The sequence below is a fragment of the Furipterus horrens genome, unplaced genomic scaffold (assembly GCF_987537825.1).
Source record: "Furipterus horrens unplaced genomic scaffold, mFurHor1.1.pri manual_scaffold_13, whole genome shotgun sequence".
In the NCBI taxonomy this organism is placed as follows: domain Eukaryota; kingdom Metazoa; phylum Chordata; class Mammalia; order Chiroptera; family Furipteridae; genus Furipterus; species Furipterus horrens.
Genome location: NW_028327183.1, coordinates 29,834,133 through 29,852,144, shown reverse-complemented (window position 1 = coordinate 29,852,144; position 18,012 = coordinate 29,834,133). Strand labels below are relative to the sequence as shown.

General features: G+C 47.1%; 1 long non-coding RNA gene across 1 annotated transcript; it reads left to right on the top strand.

The window, feature by feature from the left end:
• Positions 1–2,962: 2,962 nt before the first annotated feature.
• LOC149994337 (uncharacterized) lies at positions 2,963–11,894 on the top strand. Its single transcript, XR_016507789.1, has 3 exons — positions 2,963–3,054; positions 8,103–8,271; positions 11,528–11,894. It is a non-coding gene; the product is annotated as an uncharacterized LOC149994337 (long non-coding RNA).
• Positions 11,895–18,012: the final 6,118 nt, after the last annotated feature.

Below are 18,012 nucleotides of genomic sequence, written 5' to 3'. Positions count from 1 at the left end.
TTTTGTCTGTTGGTTTCCCAAATTCTCCTGCCAGCTCTACTGTCACTTTTCAGGATTTATATGAGTCCGACGGCACCGCGGGGGCTCGCCTCTGCAGTAGGACCCCCCCCTTCCCTGCCCGCTCTTCACACACACCACACACTCCGTGCCATAAAATAACGTTTCTGCAATAAAATGAAATAGAAATGTGTCGATGCTAGCATTTTAGAACATTCCAGCAAAAGGGCTGTGGGAAATGCCTTCGTTTACATTAAGGAGGGAAGCTCTGTGAGCAAGGGGGGTAAAACAGTCAGAGAAAAGGCCTTCAGTAAGGAGAAATAACCGGATATTTAAAGTAAATAAATTAAAAATAAAACATGTTTGTGTGTGTGTGTGTGTGTGTGTGTGCAGTCTCTAAATTACTTTTTACACATACGCATATACCACCCTAGGTTAATTTTTGGCATTTTGAAGAAAGACGGGTGAAAGAAAAAAATGGATGTCACTTGCCTTTGGGGCCCAGAGTCTGGGCTCCATTGCCTTCTAGAACATTCTTCCTTTTCCTTCCCAGCAGGCTCTCTTGCCTTGGCCAAGCTGTCAGGACCCTGCCAGCTCCAGGCTTGGGGCTGCTGTGTCTGCCCCAATATGGTTGGAAAACTGGAATCTGAGCAACCAAGAGCTCCAGGTACACACATTAGCTGGCGGCCTGGGAAATGAAGAGACTGTGTTGGGAGCTAGTGGGAGGTGGAGGGGGGCTGCAGTCGCTGGGTTGTGGGGTTCCAGAGGCTTCCCAAATTTCCACACAGCAGCCTGGTCTTGTCAGCATTTGCAATTAGTGTCCTGGTTCCTCTTTTCTGCTTTGAGCCTCCAGAAAACGCCTGGCCTTTAATTAACTGCACTCTCCCGGGGCATGCGCGATCACTAATAAATTACTCTATATGACCTGTAACTTTTTCTTCCCTTCCTTCCAGCCGCCCGCCTTGAGCACGGGAGGGAGGGGCACAGAGGGGAGGTTATGCTTGCTCTGCATGCAGGAAAGGGGAAAAGGGAAAAACTGTTTTAGACGATTCTTTGCAATGCCCTCTGTGTTTTATCAACCCCTGGCCCCAGAGCCAGGTAACAGACCCCCATCCAAACAACTGGCTGGGATTTGGGGGAGTTCTGTTAACACCGGGTTCTGGAGAGGTGAGGAGGTTACAGGGCTTGAGGGAGGCAGCGGTGAGGATGACTGTCCTTCTTCTGATCGTCTTGCCCTTGTGGAGGGGCAGGTTTCTGGAAGGTCTCTGAGGTGTGCAGAGAGTGTTCAGGGCCAGCTCATGGCGGGGAGACTGGCACCTGGCCAGAACCTCCTGGGAGTTTCCATGTAGCCCGCATCTTATGCAGCAGTGACCTCGAAGTGTCCACCTGTCCCAGAACTTACACCCAGCTTTGCCTACCCTCAGAAATGCCCCAAGTCAAGGATTTTATGGCCGTGTGTTGGTGGCTTGGAGTCTACATGTGGCAGGCGCACAGGGAGCAGGTCCAGTTCGCGCTCCTTGATGACCCTCAACCAGGACGAGACTTTCTCATTTTGTCCCCATTTGCTCTCTGGGTGGCTGCAGCTCGACTCCGGTGCGGAATTTCTCATCGAGAGCTGGCCCCGCTCCCCGCACGCCTCTCTTACCCGGCACTCATGGTGCATGAGATTATCTTCTGAAAATATACTTTGAGGGGTTTTTGTTTTGTTTTGTTTCCCTACTTGACACTCTTGAATAAAATAGGCCATTTATCTTTTAGGCAGAAGAATTTCAACAGTTATACTGCACACTGGCAAGAGGATTGTAGGCTCAGTGCGTAGAGGTAGTTAAAAAATTTGTTTCATCTCAGGTTTATTCTTGTCTCAGCTTCCCCCCTACCCCCCACAAGCTTTGCAGCTTTTCGCCCCTCTCCCTAACTAATCCTCCCAACTGCACCCCTCCCAGTGGATCCAGCCCACCTCCAGCTACTCAGACTGAAAGGAGCATTCATGCCTGGGCCATCTGTTTGTTTAAACTCACCCTGTGTTAGTCCATGTTAAATGCAACAGAATGGAGAAAAATGTAATTCTCTGTCGGCTTTTGATCAAAGAGAGGACTCTAAAAAAAATTCAAGATGGATTTCTGAAGGACAATGTTATACACATTATGTGTGTTTCTGAGCTTTGGTGTTTAGTTGATTTGGGGGGAAATCTTTTTTTTTTTCTCTTTTGATCCCAGGGAGAAAAACACTCGCACAAAAACACATCTCGGCACCACAAACATGGCAAGGCGGGCACTTTCCCTCAGACTCTCCAGCTGAAAAGTGGAATAACATGGCCTTTAATTTATCAACAACACAAGAGAATTTGAAATATGGCTCAAGTGCGACACGCAAATGCTCTCTTGCTCCTGGGAGAATCCGAGGGGACGTCACTCCGGGCTGGGGTGACTGCAGGACCAGGATGCTCGCCCCCATGATCAGAAGCACATGCATCCACGCTCACTTCATCGATCTCCATTTCACGACCAATCATTAAATGTACATTTCTCCCCTCACTCCCTCAGCTTCGGAGCAAATGCAAATAAAACGCTTAAAATGGTTAACATTTCCTGTCACTGAAGGCATTCATTAGGGGTGGGGGTCGCTGAGTTTTAAAGTGGATTTTCATAGCAAAACTCATTTCACATCTGCGGCAGGAACTCAGACCGGTTCACAGAGCGAATTTCGGGGTTTGCGATAAGCCTAAATCCATCAGCGTCATTCAAGTGCTCTTTATATTATGTGGATGCAGGAGAGCAAATATCCAAATTCGAACTTAGATTAACCTGGGGCCCAGCTCAGGTCACAGGAAAAAATTAAAATATGTCCTTTTCCTTTACCCACCTTGACTCATTTTTTTTTTTTTATTGGAGGAAAAAAAATCCAAATGGTCTTTTAATTTGTTGTGTTTCCTCTATTGATTGTTTAGCTAGTGATTTTGCCAACTTCCTGGATATTCATTTCTGGTTCTGCACAAAAGAGCCACATTTCCTTTTGGAATCAAGACCAGAACAGAGACAGCAGCAGACACTGGAAATTGTGAGTACTCCGTGGGCTTTCTCCCGCGACTCTCTGACCTCGTGTGTCCCACCCCGGCCTGTCCTGCTTTCCCTCTCTGTATTTACCAGTTAACTTTCCCCGGGCACCTCGCCCGAACTCACTGTCAGCCCTCAGAACCATTCTCCACTCGTAGGGAAAGAAACTCTACAATTTCTACACAAACAACATATAGGAAGGGGCGGGAGAATGTACTTACCGATTGCAGTGACTTCAATTTTCATTTTAAGGCTCCGAAAGATGGAGAAAGTAAACAGAAGCAGGCTGGTTTATTTCAGGGGCTAACAGTGAGTCCCTACTGAATTTACCTAATAAAATAAATTTAAAGAATTTTCATTTTCTCATTTCACTCCAGCAGAAAATGAGTTTGCCTTTATAATGTCCAGATCTTTCAAACCCTAGTGAGTGAGAAATTAAGTTACAAAATGTAAATACTTTGAGAGATATATATGTGAAATGAATATATATATATATATATATATATATATATATGAAACAAAGTAATTTCTGACTGTAATGCAATAGCAAGCTTTACTTTAGGTTTTTAGGACATTAAAATTTTTTTTAATGATGTGTAATAATAAAATCTAAGATTGAGTAAAAATGTTTCTTTATAAATGGGTGAATTGTGATCCTTAATAAATTTAATTGTGATTTTTATTTAACATAAGTTGTCTATTTAAAAAAAAAAACACAATCTTCTGAATATCTTGTCAAATGTTAGGAGAATTGTAAAGAAAACATATGCTAATATTCTAGGCCACAACTGACTTCTTTCCTTGCCATGAAACTATTCCAAAGAGTATGGGAAATTGTAAAACAATGTAGTTCTCTCGTGAAAAGAATACCCTGGCTTTAATTACCAAGAGAAAGTAATTAATGCTCAAATTTCAAGGCAAATTCAGTGATCAGTTAGGGGCATGGAGAAAGAAGAAAGCAAGATGGATATTTGTATGAGAAAATCCAGAAATCAACATTTGTAATTGTAGATGTACAATCGGAATGTGATTATATTTATAAGGAAAAGTTACATAAACTTCAAAAATGGTAGTTGTTTTGCTTAAGTGCCTGAAAAAAAAATTAGAATAATATTTGGGTTATTCCAGTTTTGTACTCTTGTGTTCGTAAAACCTTGTTATGTTAAAGAACTCCAAAGGAATGGGGGGGGGGGTGCGTTTATATGTGCTTTTCTTACGCCCCCCAGCCCCCAGGAAATGTGGGGAGAAAAAGGTGGGAGCTGCCTAGTGAAACAAAACCCTTCATTCCGGAAATTCATAACTAGTATAAAATTTTTAGGAATTAAAAACAGCACACTTCTTACTTTTTTTCCTCTTCGGGGGTTCTTGCAGGGGGTAGGGTGATGGGTTAGAGCCAGTTTCCAGACTTGTTTACAGACCAGAGGTGTGCAAAAAGGCTTTGCTACTTCCCTTCGTTTTTAATTAGAGTGTTTCTTTCCCGTTCTCCTGCCCCTGAAACGATGGCATTCTACACCTTAGATACATGTATTTTAAACTTTCTAATTTGGACGGCCGAAACAGAAACCTTTGCCTTCTTAGGGAGGTTTGGCTGCTGACCAGTAGATGGCGATGTTACTTCTAGAGTGATCCATGGGAGTGGGGGTGGGGAAGACAGACACAGAGATTTACCTCAAGTCCTGTCAGGTCTCCCCTTTGCCTCTCTCAGAGTGCATCCAGTAAGCTCTAAATGTAAGAAAAAAACCTTTCTTGAGACCCTGGCTGAAATGTGTGGATTATCCAAGAGCATTTAAAATATTTAAGCCAAATGTTAATTACCAAATGCTCACCCTTCAGAAATGGTCAGAGCACCCAGCGAGTGTTCAAAGAGATATTTCCCAAAAATGTTTAATATAAAAGCCATTTCAGTATTTTATCAGTTGCCTGTCTGTGTTTTCAGAAATCAAAGCTATCCTTATGGTTCTCCTATAATAGTCATGAAGAATGTACATTATAGTATTGCATGGAACTTAATATGCGTACAAATGGCCAAGTAAAATCAGGCATGTACAGATAGTGACATCAGAATCTCACCTTCTCAAAAAAGTGTTTTCTTTCCCTGTGATGAATATATGTGAGAATGTCCACACTGGACATTGTATTTTGTTGGATCAGCACCTGCTAAAACAGCATCACCCGATTCTTAGAGCTCTTAAAGCTCCATCTCCCAAAGTTCCTACTTTAGTTCCAGCCCCCCTTCCACATTTTTCTGTCCCTATCTCCTGCTAAAGAGAATCCCAAAAGAATGTTGAACACATTCTTCAACATATTTAATATTAAAATTAAAATATTTAAAAACATTTTTTGATGATTTTAATGTTTTGATTTTTCATGGAACTTGATTTCATAATTTGTTTTATGTAATAATTTGCCATATCATTTTTTAATTTAAAAAGAAATAGAGCGCATGTTAACAACTATTTTTTATAAAATAACTCATCAAGAGCAACTATACTTCTTTTTTAAAAATGATATCATTGCCCTTGAAAATAAAAAAGGGGAAATTTATTAGACTTCAAATGTGAAATACTATTTAAAGATGTAGAAATATGCAAATGTAGCATACTATAATGACTTCATCATCATGTATGGTAGTAATTAATCATGTATTGCTCTTTTAAAATTTAATTGTAAGACATGCCAGCTATTATATCTGTATATATTTACAAACTATGCAAGTCACCCACTATTCATAACTCAAATCAATGTATTAATAAAATGTGCAAAAAGCAGCTGTTTAAATAAATTCTGTTCTGCTTTAAAGATTTGTCTTTTGGGGAGAAAGTCATTTAAGTATTGAGTGACAGTGACGAGTGAACAATAGTTAAAATGAAAACAAATCTTCCTGAAACTTAGCTCTACTTTTTTTGAGCAAGATACAAACCTATAAAAAATAAACATTGTTTATTGAACCACATTTGTATCAAGTGAACCTTTGTAAAATGATATAGAGAAAATATGAACTTGTATGTCCCAAGTACTTTGGTTCGTTAGCAGAACAGAGAGCTATTTGCTATGTAGAAACTGAAGAAAATAAAATTCGCAATTCTGGAGGGAGATCTATTCAGATCTGTGCAGCCCAAAGAGGTGAACATGTTAGAATTAACACAAAAAATTTTGTGTCACTTGGCACCTTGGCTTAAGGGATAATTTAATTACACCATCTATTAATGTTGACTTACGTTTCTGCTCTTGCCAACCTTCTTACAATCGTGTTTATTTCCAGCAATCACATTTGTGACAGCTCTAATAGGCCATTCAACAGCGAACGCTTTCTCATTTAGTTGAAAATATTTCGCGTTTCAGGAACCCAGCAAAGAAAAGCACTCTCCGGCTTTATGTATATGAATAAACTGGTTTGGGGCAAGATTGTTTTAGAAAATGAATTCAACCAGCCTATTTGACCAATATCAGCTTAAAATATTTTGTTTTACTTAGCCAAACAGGCTGGTAGGACCAAGATTATTGCCTCTTCTGGGCTTTTTAAAATTTTTTTAATGAGAAGGGTAGGAAGTGGCTCCAAGCCTTCTTTGCATGTGGGCTGACAGGAAGAGCACAGAGGCCTCTGCAGCCAGCTAGCACGTCAGATGCACACATCGCTGGCTTGAAGGGATGGTCTGCTATTGCGGATTCTGGGTTCTGTGTTTGTAAACTTTCCACTTTTCGTTTTTTGAGAAAGTCACGTTTGATATCTGCCAGTGAAGGTGGGGAGGCATAGTTGCTTCCCTCCTAACAGCTGAATGCAATCAGAGCGCTTATTTTGTGTTGTGTTTTAGTTAAAAGGTAAAAGAGGTGAGAAAAATACACCCAAACAAACCAGAAGACACATTTAGCATCCAGTCTTGAACCCAAAACAGACTGTGCCGTCAGAAGAGGAATAAGGCCTGTTGGACACAATGCGTTTACCTCCTCTCCACTCCCCCAGTGGAGTTCCCTCGGAAGGAGCTGAGGAAGCATGGGGATTCCATTTAAGGGTCAGCTAGCCTGTTTAAGCTGCATGTCAGGAGAAAGAAGGCTGAGATCCTTTGTGCAAACAAGCACCAGAAATCCAAATCCCTGCCTGTCTCTCAGAAACGAACTTGCCCAATGTCTTTTGAGCTGTTTGGAGAAATGAGCGTTTTAGGCCACCTTTCAATGGCCTTGCTGTTGCCGCCACTGAATGGAAGGTGTCTAGGTAGGAGCTGTGTGGGGGCCCCAGGCATTCCAGGCTGAACCCTACAGCGAGGTGTCCGCAGTGACGGAGACAGAGTGCCACATTCCCACCCTGGGAGCTGTTGCATGGTCACAGAGCAGGGACTGTCCCAATCCCAGTCCCAGGATGCTTGCCGGTGTGGCCACAGATCCAGCCTGGACAAGGGCTCAAATGACAACGCCACACTGCTATTGTGTGACAGCAGCTCTCCCTGATGTCCTAGAGCACCCCACTCTCTCGGAACCCTAATCTGGGACACTTGGTCATTTAACAAATTCCTTAGGTTTTTGATTAATGAGTTGACTGTCTCCTCCACCTAGAATCTAAACATCAGGCCTGTCGTATATTTACGACAGGGTTGCTATTTATCCAGAGTTCGCGATGTGCCAGGTATCACATGGGACAACCAGAGGGTGCCTCCCAACAAGTTGCTGGGGCAGGGAATGTCAGTGTCTCCATTGGACAAAAGAGGACACTGAGTCCTGGGAGGCCAAGGGAAGTCCCCAAGGTGGTGCTCCTGGTGTGGAGGGGTGGAGAAGGGGCCTGGGATTTGAATCCAGGCCAGTGGATCACAGACCCCTGCATTTTAAATCAGGGCCTCGTAGTGCTTCACTAAATCACTATTTGTTGAGTGAATGAATGAACAGGTGAATCTGAGAAGTCGTAGGGTGTAATGCCTGGAGCAAGAGTTTCAGAGCAGGGCAGATTGGGGTTCAACTAGGACTCTGTCCCTCCTTCACTGGTGACCCTCTGTGAATTCCTTACATTTTCCGAGTCACAGTTTCCTCCTACATAAACTGAAGCGAGTGATCTTTCTTTTTCAGGTTGTGAGGATTTGAGTTTCTGAATGAAAAAGGCTGGGCCCATGGCATATGCTAGATAGAAGATGGCATCATAACTGTGTCTGAGTCACTTCCTGGGGGCCCAGAAATAAATGGCCAGAACGGCCACTGAGCATTACATCTCAGCCGCTCACAAGCTGGGTGAGCCTGGGTGAGTCTCCTGAACATGCTGGGTCTTGGTTTTTTTCTTCTACCGTGAAAAGAATAAGAGCTGGGTCATAGTAAATACTAAATAAATGTCTGCTCAGCATGTCCATGAAGGCAGCTCCACATCCCACCACACTCCCATGTGGCTTTCCATGGAAAGTGTGGTGCAGGATCCGCAGCATCAGCATTGTCTGGGAGCCTATTAGAAATGCGGAGTCTCAGGCCCCCCCAGAGCTTCTGAGTCAGAACCAGGGCTTTGTGAGCACTGGCCTGGCCCTTGGAGAAGCTCTGCCCTGGGGTGCTTAGGAGATAGAGGCCACCTGTCCCCAGGAGGCAGTTGCCCGGTAGCCCACTCTCTTGTCCCTCCCATGTCACTCTGCACTTCAAGTGCTGAGGGGCTGCATTTTGCAGGCTCCCCAATCATCGCCCAGCTTCTGGCACTGCTGAGAGCTGGGAGGAGGGCAGAGGAGGGAGAAGCCAGCAGGTCTCTTCCCTGTCCTCCTGCTCACTGTCTCAGCCGTGGTGCTGCCCACAGGGAAAGGCTCTCCCCAATGCTTGCTCCTCTGTGTCGCTCCAGGCCTGGGGTGCTTGCAGTTTCCTGCCTATGCTTAGCCCTGGGCTCTACTGGTTGGCTTCTCAGCTTCTCCATCACAAGAGCAGCCGCTTCCATGTACTGAATCCTATCTGTTTTAAGTACTCAGGGAAATATCCATTTTTCTTTGTTGGATCCAGTGATCCACCCAGGCTCATGCTGCAAGGGTCTTGGAGTCACATGGTTTGGACAAGGGTTCCAGCCTTTGCGCTGACTTGTGCTGCAACCCTGGACAAGTCACTCTTCTCATGCCCAGGGTGGGGAACTGGACTCAGCGAGGGTCCCTCCTCTCTTGCTCCAACACCCCCTCTAGCCCTCGAGCAGGCCTTCTTGACCTGCAGCTGGTGGAGTGCATAAATGGCCTTAGCTCTTCTTCACTCCTTCCTGGGTCCAAGCTCTTTGCCAAGGTCTTTGTAGCTCCTTCTACCAAGAGGTGGGTAGATTTTCTTGTTCCTGGACACTGGGTTTCACCATGTGACTTGCTTTGCTCAACGGGCTACTAGCAGACATCACTCAAGCAGAAGCATTGGAGAAACACCTGTTTCCACTAGTGCTCTTGCACCACTGCCATCAGTGTGAGAAATGCCTGTGTTGGCCCAAGGGAGGACAAGAGACATGCAGAGCCCAGTGGCCCACTCACTGCGGTGGAACTCATAGATGTGTGAGTAGATGAGCCCAGCCAGTGTCAGCAGGGTTGCCCACCTGACCACCCCAGATGCAAGGGCAGTAACTGTTATTCTTATAGGCCATGAGGCTTGGTGTTTTTGTTGTGTAGCATGACTGTGGGAAGAGCTGACTGATATGTCACCACCAGCATGATAAGCAGCTCTCTTCATATGGCCCCAAGGACATGGCATAGGGTCCATGCTTATGAACAGGGAGACATAGCTTGGGACTCTAGCACTGCCACTCCCTGATGGGTGTCCAGGGGAAAGTCAATTTGTTTCTGTGGGCCTCAGTCTTATCCTAATAAACTGAGATAATATTAGGACCTACCTCATATATGGTTGTAGGGATTGAGATGATGAACGTAAAGTACCTGGAATATAGAACTTGATAAAGGCTATCGCTGTTATTAGCAGAATTAATGATAATGTTATGTTATAAAAACAACAACCATGATCTACTTTTGCCCTCCCCTCTCTGCTCCCTGACACATGCCTTGACTTGCCATTCCTCAAATGCCCATGTTCTCTTGTGCCCCAGGCCCTTTGCATGTGCTCTTTCTTCTCCCTGGTACACTGTTTCCCTCCCCTCCAGCCAATGAATCTCCTTTTTCTTTAAGACCTCACTTAAGGGCAGCCGAGAACTGAAGCGTAATTATCTGGGTATTTCACTTCTCCCTACTGTCCTTTTGGGATGTTAGACAGGGATGGACAAAAGTAGGCTTATAGTTATGATACAAATAAATAATAACTAATTAATAAATAATAATACAAGAATACACTTTGTGTTTTGAGTACTCACAACTGTAAACCTACTTTCGCCCTCCCCTGTATGTGTGAGCATATCCTTTATTTAACTCTAGGGTCACCCAGAGTCATCTGTCTCTGCCATCGTGGAATGTGAGAGTCCACTCTCAATAGGGCCCACATGCTATACACTCACCAGCCACATTTCCCCTGAGGTACAAGACGCAAGGACATGGCATTGTGGCAGAAAGAACATCGATGTGGCAAAACCAAGCTTTGTTCCATCAGTTCTCCAAATACAAGCTCACTGTGAAACTACTGCATTCACGCATTGATCCAGCTGCCCAGTCAGTCCATGGGCAGCAAGTATTTAGGGAACACCCACTCTGTGCCAGGCTGGCTCTAGGTTTATGGCTCTGAACAACAAATAAGGTTGTCTCTGTCCATCAGGGAGGACAAAACCCGTGCCTGGAAGTGTTTCAGGGAAGCTCTTGAGGTGTCTGTGAAGGGTCAGCCCGGTGTGGGATGGGCGGATGTATCCCAGGCACCAGCCTGGGTAAGGGAGCCCATGGGGATGCGTGGACACCTTCCAGGAGGCCAGAGTGGGAGTGGACTGTGACGGGAGTGTGGTCAGAAAGCCTGGCTGAGGCCAGATCATGGAGGTCAGGGCAGGCAATTGGGCAAGATCAAGCAGGTGAGGTCTGGTCACCCTGTTTCAGAGACAGAGACACTGAGAGGCCATTTCCATCACTCCTCCTGGGGAGGAAGCAACAGCCCAAGAGGTGGTCTGGGCATCCCTTTTTATGCCTCAGGAAACCTGAAGGTTGGTTCTATCGAGGAAATAAATAAGTGGATAAGACAAAACAAAATGAATAAATAAAATATCTATTTTAATGAATAGCCAGCCTGCCTTTCTGTATCTCTAAGGAGATGTGAAATGTTGATTGAACCTCATAGCCATCAATCATCTCAGGCAAGAGGGAGGTGGGCCTGGGTGGTAGTTGTTTCCATGGAAACTGCATATCTAACCTAACTTGTGTTCACTCCTCCATGATGTGGTGGGGGTGGCCACTCCTCGAATCTGGATGTTTGGTGCATCAGTTGGGATCATGTTCAGCTGTAGGAACGAAATGCCTAACAGAGGGGGCAGTTTTCCTGGTAGGGGGTAGTCCTGGCAGGGACCCCTGCTCCCCCCACCTTTTGGGGTCTGCATCACAAGGTAAAGGCCACACATATGAGATTCATGTCTGTTCCAGGAAGGAGTGAAAGGAGAAGCTGCACAATCTTTTCATTCTGGAGGGACCCCCTTCCGGCAGCTCACTTCTGTTGTCGCCTTGGCTGGGACTATGTCACCTACCGTTCTCCACTGCAAAGAAGTCTGGGAAACTGCGTATTTTTAGCCAGGTCCATTGCCAAGCTAAATAAAACCAGAATCCCATCCACAAGGAGGAATGGGGTGGGGAGCAGATGTGGTTAGGCAACCAGCAGAGGGCCCAGAGCTCTGTGTGGTCACATCTGCTATTACCTGCTGCTCTCCTGATTCCAAGATGAAGGAGACTTTAAAAGAAAAAAAAACCTGACAAGATGTTTATCTCTTAGCATTCTGAATGTGTTATTGATGGCCTCGTTAAAAATAAAATAAAAAAATAAAATAAAATGGGTGATTTCATTTTTATGGGTTGGGAAAATAAGGGATCGGTGTTTTCAGCCAAGACTCCCCTTACAGATGGGTTCTTTCATGACTGTCATTTCACAGAGAAGAAAATTGAGGCACAGATAGGTTGGGGGGTCACTCAGAGTCACCAGCGCGGGGTTCAACCCAAACAATTCCCACCTGGTCCCACAGGGAAGTTTGAGGAGAGGGCGGGCACACATGGAGGTGGGGGCATGTTTGGGATGGGGGGCGTGCAGATCAGACCCCTGGGACGTGATGCCTGTTGGCTTGGTCAATCCCGGATTTTCCGTAAATTGGTTCTCTGCACTCAGAGCCTGGCCCTGGGCGGGGGAGGGAGGGCAAATCTCTTGGCTTCTGGTTGAGAGCCTCTGCTTGACCTCGCAGTGCTCTGTGGGGCCACAAAAGGCTCTGCTATGGCCAGCAGTGCTGTACGGTCACTGAGAAGAGCCCGGAAGGGCTGTTGGCAGCCTGCATTCACACCCACCTCCACACAGCGCACAGTGGTGGGCATGACGCTAAGTCTTCCCTAGGTCGTGGCTTCCTCTTCCTGAGAGTGGGCAGCACAAGGCCCCTCAGCACGGCTGGGTGGGGAATGAGAGACAAAGGTGGTTGCATGGTGCCTAGCTCATGGGAGAGCATGTGAGCTATGATCACCATGGCAACCCACATCCAGGTACAGGCCATTGGGTGCCACGAGAAGAGGGAAGATTGGCCCCTTCCTCATGTTGTCACTAAGCCCCCTGTGAGCCTCAGTTCCTGGCCTGTAATGTGGGAACATTCTCCAGGTTTCCTCCTAGGGTTGCTGTGAGTTTTAGGAAGAAAAACATTTCAAGAGTTAACATTTACTGATAATTGATCATCTGCTAGGCCTTCTGCTCAGCCTTCCACTGGATCATCTCTTTCATACAAAACTGGCATCAGACCACCCTCAGAGCAGCAATGAGAAAATGTCTGCAGAGCTTCTCAAGCCCACACCTGAGTGGAGCGACCCTTTGCAGAGTCCTGGTTTCCCTGCACCCAGCACAGAGCAGACAGGTTCCCGACAAATGACCTGTGGCTTCTGAACTCATGGATTCACTTGTCCATCATGAATAAGACGAGGAAGTCCCAGCATCTAACTGCAGCCTCTCTGGAAACCCAGTTGTAAGATGAGTGATGAACGAGATTGGGAAAATAAAGCTTAGAAATTACATTATGGTCCAGTTTTGTTCCTGAAACTGAGCTATCCATTAATGAGCTCATGAATGATAACAGCCTGTTATAAAAACAAACACAAGGAATCAGTTCTGTAGGACCATTGAAAATGGAGACCATTTTACCCACTTCTGTAAAGTGGGCAACTATGAACACATCTGCTGTCCCGGAGGCCCTGCCATGGGGTAGCTGTGGCATCCAAACAAATGAACTGTTCTGTTTATCGCAACTAGCTCTTTTGTCTTCGGTCCACTTTATGATTCAATAAACATTTAATTAACATTTGTTTCTGTTGAAGGACTTTAGGGTATTATGCAAAGGGAGAAGTTTTCTTAAGAGAATTTCTCAGAAAACTTCGATCTTACTTACTATACCTTTCTTTCTCAGAAAAGATCCCAGAGCCATTCAAAACTCACCTTTGACCTTGGGGTACTGTTATAGGGGTTCAGTTCCCACTTCTAGCTGGTGATTATGTTTCCTCTCACAAGAGGAACTTTGAAATAAAAGTTAACCTAGTTGACACAGATGCCAATGAGGACAGGCCAAGGCTTCAAGTCACAAGTAGTCTAACTTGAAGTGTTTGCTAAAATCAGTGCAAGGCCCTTTTTCTCACATGATGAGGACTTCTGGAGAAGGGCGGCTGCAGGCATCTTTTCATTTGCTCAACAAGGGTAAATCAGCATCTCCTATGGCTTGTGTCAGTGTCTTGTGGCTGATGCCACAGAGTAACACAAACACGATGGCTTAAACAACACACCGTTAGTATCTTAACAGTTCTGTAGATCAGAAATCTGAAATGGCTCTCACTGGAATAAAGCCAAGGTGTCAGTAGAGTTGCATTGTTTTGGGAGCCTCTAGGGGAGAATACAATTCCCAGCCTTTTCTAACTTCTAGAGCTGCCCACAGACCTTGGCTTGTGGGCCCTTCCTCCATTTTTCAGGCCCTCAATGTACATTTTTCTGCCTTTCTGTCATTATCACATCTCTTCCTCTAATCTCCTCTTTTACGTCCTTCTTCCACTATGGATAACCCAGGATGATCTCCCCATCTCAAGATCAGCTGATTACCAACCCTATTTTCACCTGCAGCCTAATTCCTTTTTGCCATGTAAAGTAACATTTCACAGGTGCTGGGGATTAGAATGTAGACATTTCTTGGGGGTGCACCATTCTGTCTACCATGTTGTTTTTGTGTGTCCCATTGTGGTCTCAAGGTGGATGCTGCATCTCCAACGATCATGTCTGCATTCAAGGGAGGGAAGGGAGGAGAAGGTTTCCAGGGATGCGCCCGCTGGATCTGTGGCCTTTCATCAGGAAAGCAAAAGCTTGCCCAGTAGGGTCCTAACAGACTCTGTTTACAATTCATGGGTCAGAACCTGCTCCCTTGACCATCCACATCTAGCTCCAAGTGAGGCTGATAAGGTACCCAATTGGCTTCCTCTACACTGACAGGTGGCAGGGGAGAAGATGGAAGCGAGTGAGGCTGGGAAGCACATCAGCAGTATCTGCCACAGCCCCTCCCAAGCTCCTGAACTCATTCTGGCAAGTCTCTGCAGACAGGGCACTGGGGGCTAGGCAGTGGTGGCTTCTGGAGCATGTCTTTAAAGCTTTCCAGGGGATTGCAATTGGAAGGAACTCTGGGAGTCCTAAGAAGAAACTTCAAAATCTATCCCTGGAATTATGGTAGAGGCTCCAGGCATTGGAATGAGCTGTTCTGGATTACAGCACCTTCTTCTTTTTTTTTTTTTTTAATTCTCACCTGAGGACATTTCTTTTTTCTTTGCTTTTTAGAGAGCGAGGGAGAGAGAGAAAAGCTGATGCAAGAGAGAAGCAGCCATTGATTGCCTCCCATTTGAGCCTGGACCAGGGACAGAAACTGCAATCTAGCTATTTGCTCTGACCAGGAATTGAACCCATAACCTTTTGGTTACTGGACAACCCTCCAACCAACTGAGTCACACTGGCCAGGGCTCTAGCACCTTCTTGACTTGAGAACTAGAAAGAGTGTGTGCCAAGTGCCCAACATGTCTGGTTCCAAGCGGTTGCTCAGCAAAGCATGAATGGCACCCTGAGCGGGATCAGTGAGCTCATGGTGGCAGCAGGGGGACAGGGGTCTGGAGGTGCACGCACTGTTTGGGTATCAGTGTGGCAAAGGAAAGGCTGCGGCTCCCCCTTGGCACTTCTGTTTCATGGGCCATTCACTCTTAACCTTCGAACCCTTGGGCATATTGGATGAGTGGCCTCATTAGGGGTTGTTAGCACATCAGCGCCGTGTGTGCTCTGCCTAGGAACACGGTCACGGTTCTGTGTCCTAGCTGGGTCCTGGGCCCCTTCTTGTTGGTTTCCCCCTCAAACACAGTGGTTTTGTCTGCACTCATTCCTCTGACCTGGAGTTATGGAAACAAATCTCATGGGCAGTTTGGGTCCCTCCTAGAGGTAGGAGCTACTGAAGTCCCACTGGGAGATGCCCTTCCCCCCACATTCCCCAAACAGCATGGTGCCCCCTCTAGCCCATTCTGAACAGCATGTTCTCAAAACAATCTGGGAAATAAAATTGAAGTCAATTTGACTTACACTTTTGAACCCTCCATCGACTGGTCTCTGTGCCCCAAATCCTGTGGGGACACAGAGAGGGACAAAGTGAGACCCCTGCCCTTGAGAGGGAAAGGGGGACACAGAAAAAGAGTGAGCTCCCACGTGTTGGGGCCCTGCCCTGTACTCCCCTGATGACCACTGGGTGACATCTGGGCAGGTGATTAAACCTCTGAATCTCAATTATCTCGCCTGTTGGGGTGGGGGAGGGTAAAAACAGCACCTCCCCCCCAGGGCCATCCGAGGTGTGGAAAGTGCATGGGAGGGCCTGGCACATAGGTCCTGCTGGTGCAAGTGCTGGCTTTCACTCTGTGCTTATTATCATTTTTGATGTTCGCAAACAGCTCAAATACGCAACATCTGGATGGAACCGAGCCACATGGCCCGGCCCCACGCAATAGGAATGTAATTTGAGTCAACTAGAGTCGCCACTCTGTTATCAGGCTCTCCGAATGAGCCTTGCGCAACAGGGTGAGCGTGGCCTCTGGCTCCAAGCCTCGTCTCCCTGACTCCAACAGGCTGCTTCTTCTGCATGCCCTCCTGTCGCCAGCGTCCTTGCCGAAATGACGGAGCTTGTGAGGATGCCCCACTCCCAGGACGGGCCGTGCAGGCTGGACCAGGTCATACTACAAAGTGCTGAGGACGCGGTGGCTGCTCAATTGATGCCAGCGGTCACTGCGCACATGAGTGCAGCAAACACGCCGCAGGAGAAAGCCACAAGTAGTTCCCCATGGCAGCCCCGTTTCGCAGGTGGGAAAACTGAGACACAGGGAGGCACAACCACTGGTCCTGGGCCCACAACCAGTATGGGGTAGGGTGGGCTGGAAAGCCAGCCAGAAGGGCGATTTCAGGGATGAGCGAAATGGGACCCCTCCCCCAGGTCTCGCCCCCAAGCAGGTGAAGGGTGGGGTGAAGGGGCACAGGAGCCCTCCCCCCGCCCCAGCAGTGAGCGTTGCTTGGGGCATCTTTCTCACGTTCCTCCACTCTCCCTGCCAGCTCTCTGTCCCCAGGGAGAGGCTCCACAGTGAGAACCTGGGAATCCTCTTATCTCTTCCGAGCAGGATGCGTCCTGTGTTGTGTCCCCACCGAGGTTTCCAAGTGTCCTGATGAGCTTGCAGATTTTCAGGGCGATTGCTCAGCTGCCCTCCAGCCCAGGTTTGGGGGGGGCTGTGTTTTGTCTGCCAGCCCCTCGCACCAGCCCGGCTCCTGTGTCCCTGGCCTTTTCAGCTGCTCCAGCCGCACCCCACCCCCCCACCCCTGCTCCCCTGCAGGCCTGTTCCAGCCACAGCAGTGTGAAATGGCAGGGGTGAACTCCTGCCTGGGGGGCCATTTCCGCCCATTCTCTGCGTGGAGGCAGCGGGTGGATCCCCGACCAGGGAGGGGCCGTGGGGGACGCAGTGCCCCGCCTGGCCCTCAGGGGCGCTGTGCAGCCAGCGAGGGCAGGGGAGGCCTGCCCAGAGGCTTGGGCTGGGTGTCCATTCTGCTCCCCCATATCAGTGCCACTTCTGAAAGGTGCTCTTATGAAGCCATGAGGGGATGGAAGCGGGTAATTCATCCGGTTCCACCACAGAGTGTGGGCGGTGGTTCTCACTCTTACCCCAGTGATGTTTGTTTGAAAATGCAGATTCTTGGCCCCAGGTTCCTAAGTCAGTGGGTGAGACGCCGATTCGTGGTGTACCCCAGGCTCCAGGTGACTCTTCTGACCAGTCACGCTGGGGAAAAGGCTGGCCTGGCAGCTTGGGCAGGGTCAGGAGTCAGGCCAAGTGTCATCACTGCTACCCCTCCTGGTCTCTCCACATTTTGGAGGCTCTTGGAACCTCAATCTCCTCCTCTACTGACTGGGGATGATGTTATCTCTCTTATAGGTTTGCTGGGAGAAGTCCCGTGGTACTCTGCACACAACAACTTGGATAGGGTGTTCAGGAAAGGATTCTTATTGTCCACAATGACAGTCCAAGACATAACTTTCCTGACACAGTTCTGGTAAGCACAGACAGGGACAGACCCCTGAGCTGATAGGGTTGCAGTCAAGAGCAGAGACCTTGAACGTTTTGAGCATCCTCTGGGACAAGATTCTCCCAGGGAAACTTCTCTCTCTGGCTAAGGGTCTGGCTCATTCTTCATCACCCTCTGTCCCATCTCATGACAGAGAAGGCTTCTGGTTTGCCCTTCTCTTCGTATCTACCCTTTTCTGTAGTTTGCTGGGACACTGAAGATAGTGCGTGGAGCTCTTCTGGGAATATTTGGCATTTCCCAAACATTTGCACAAACCTTTAAACAT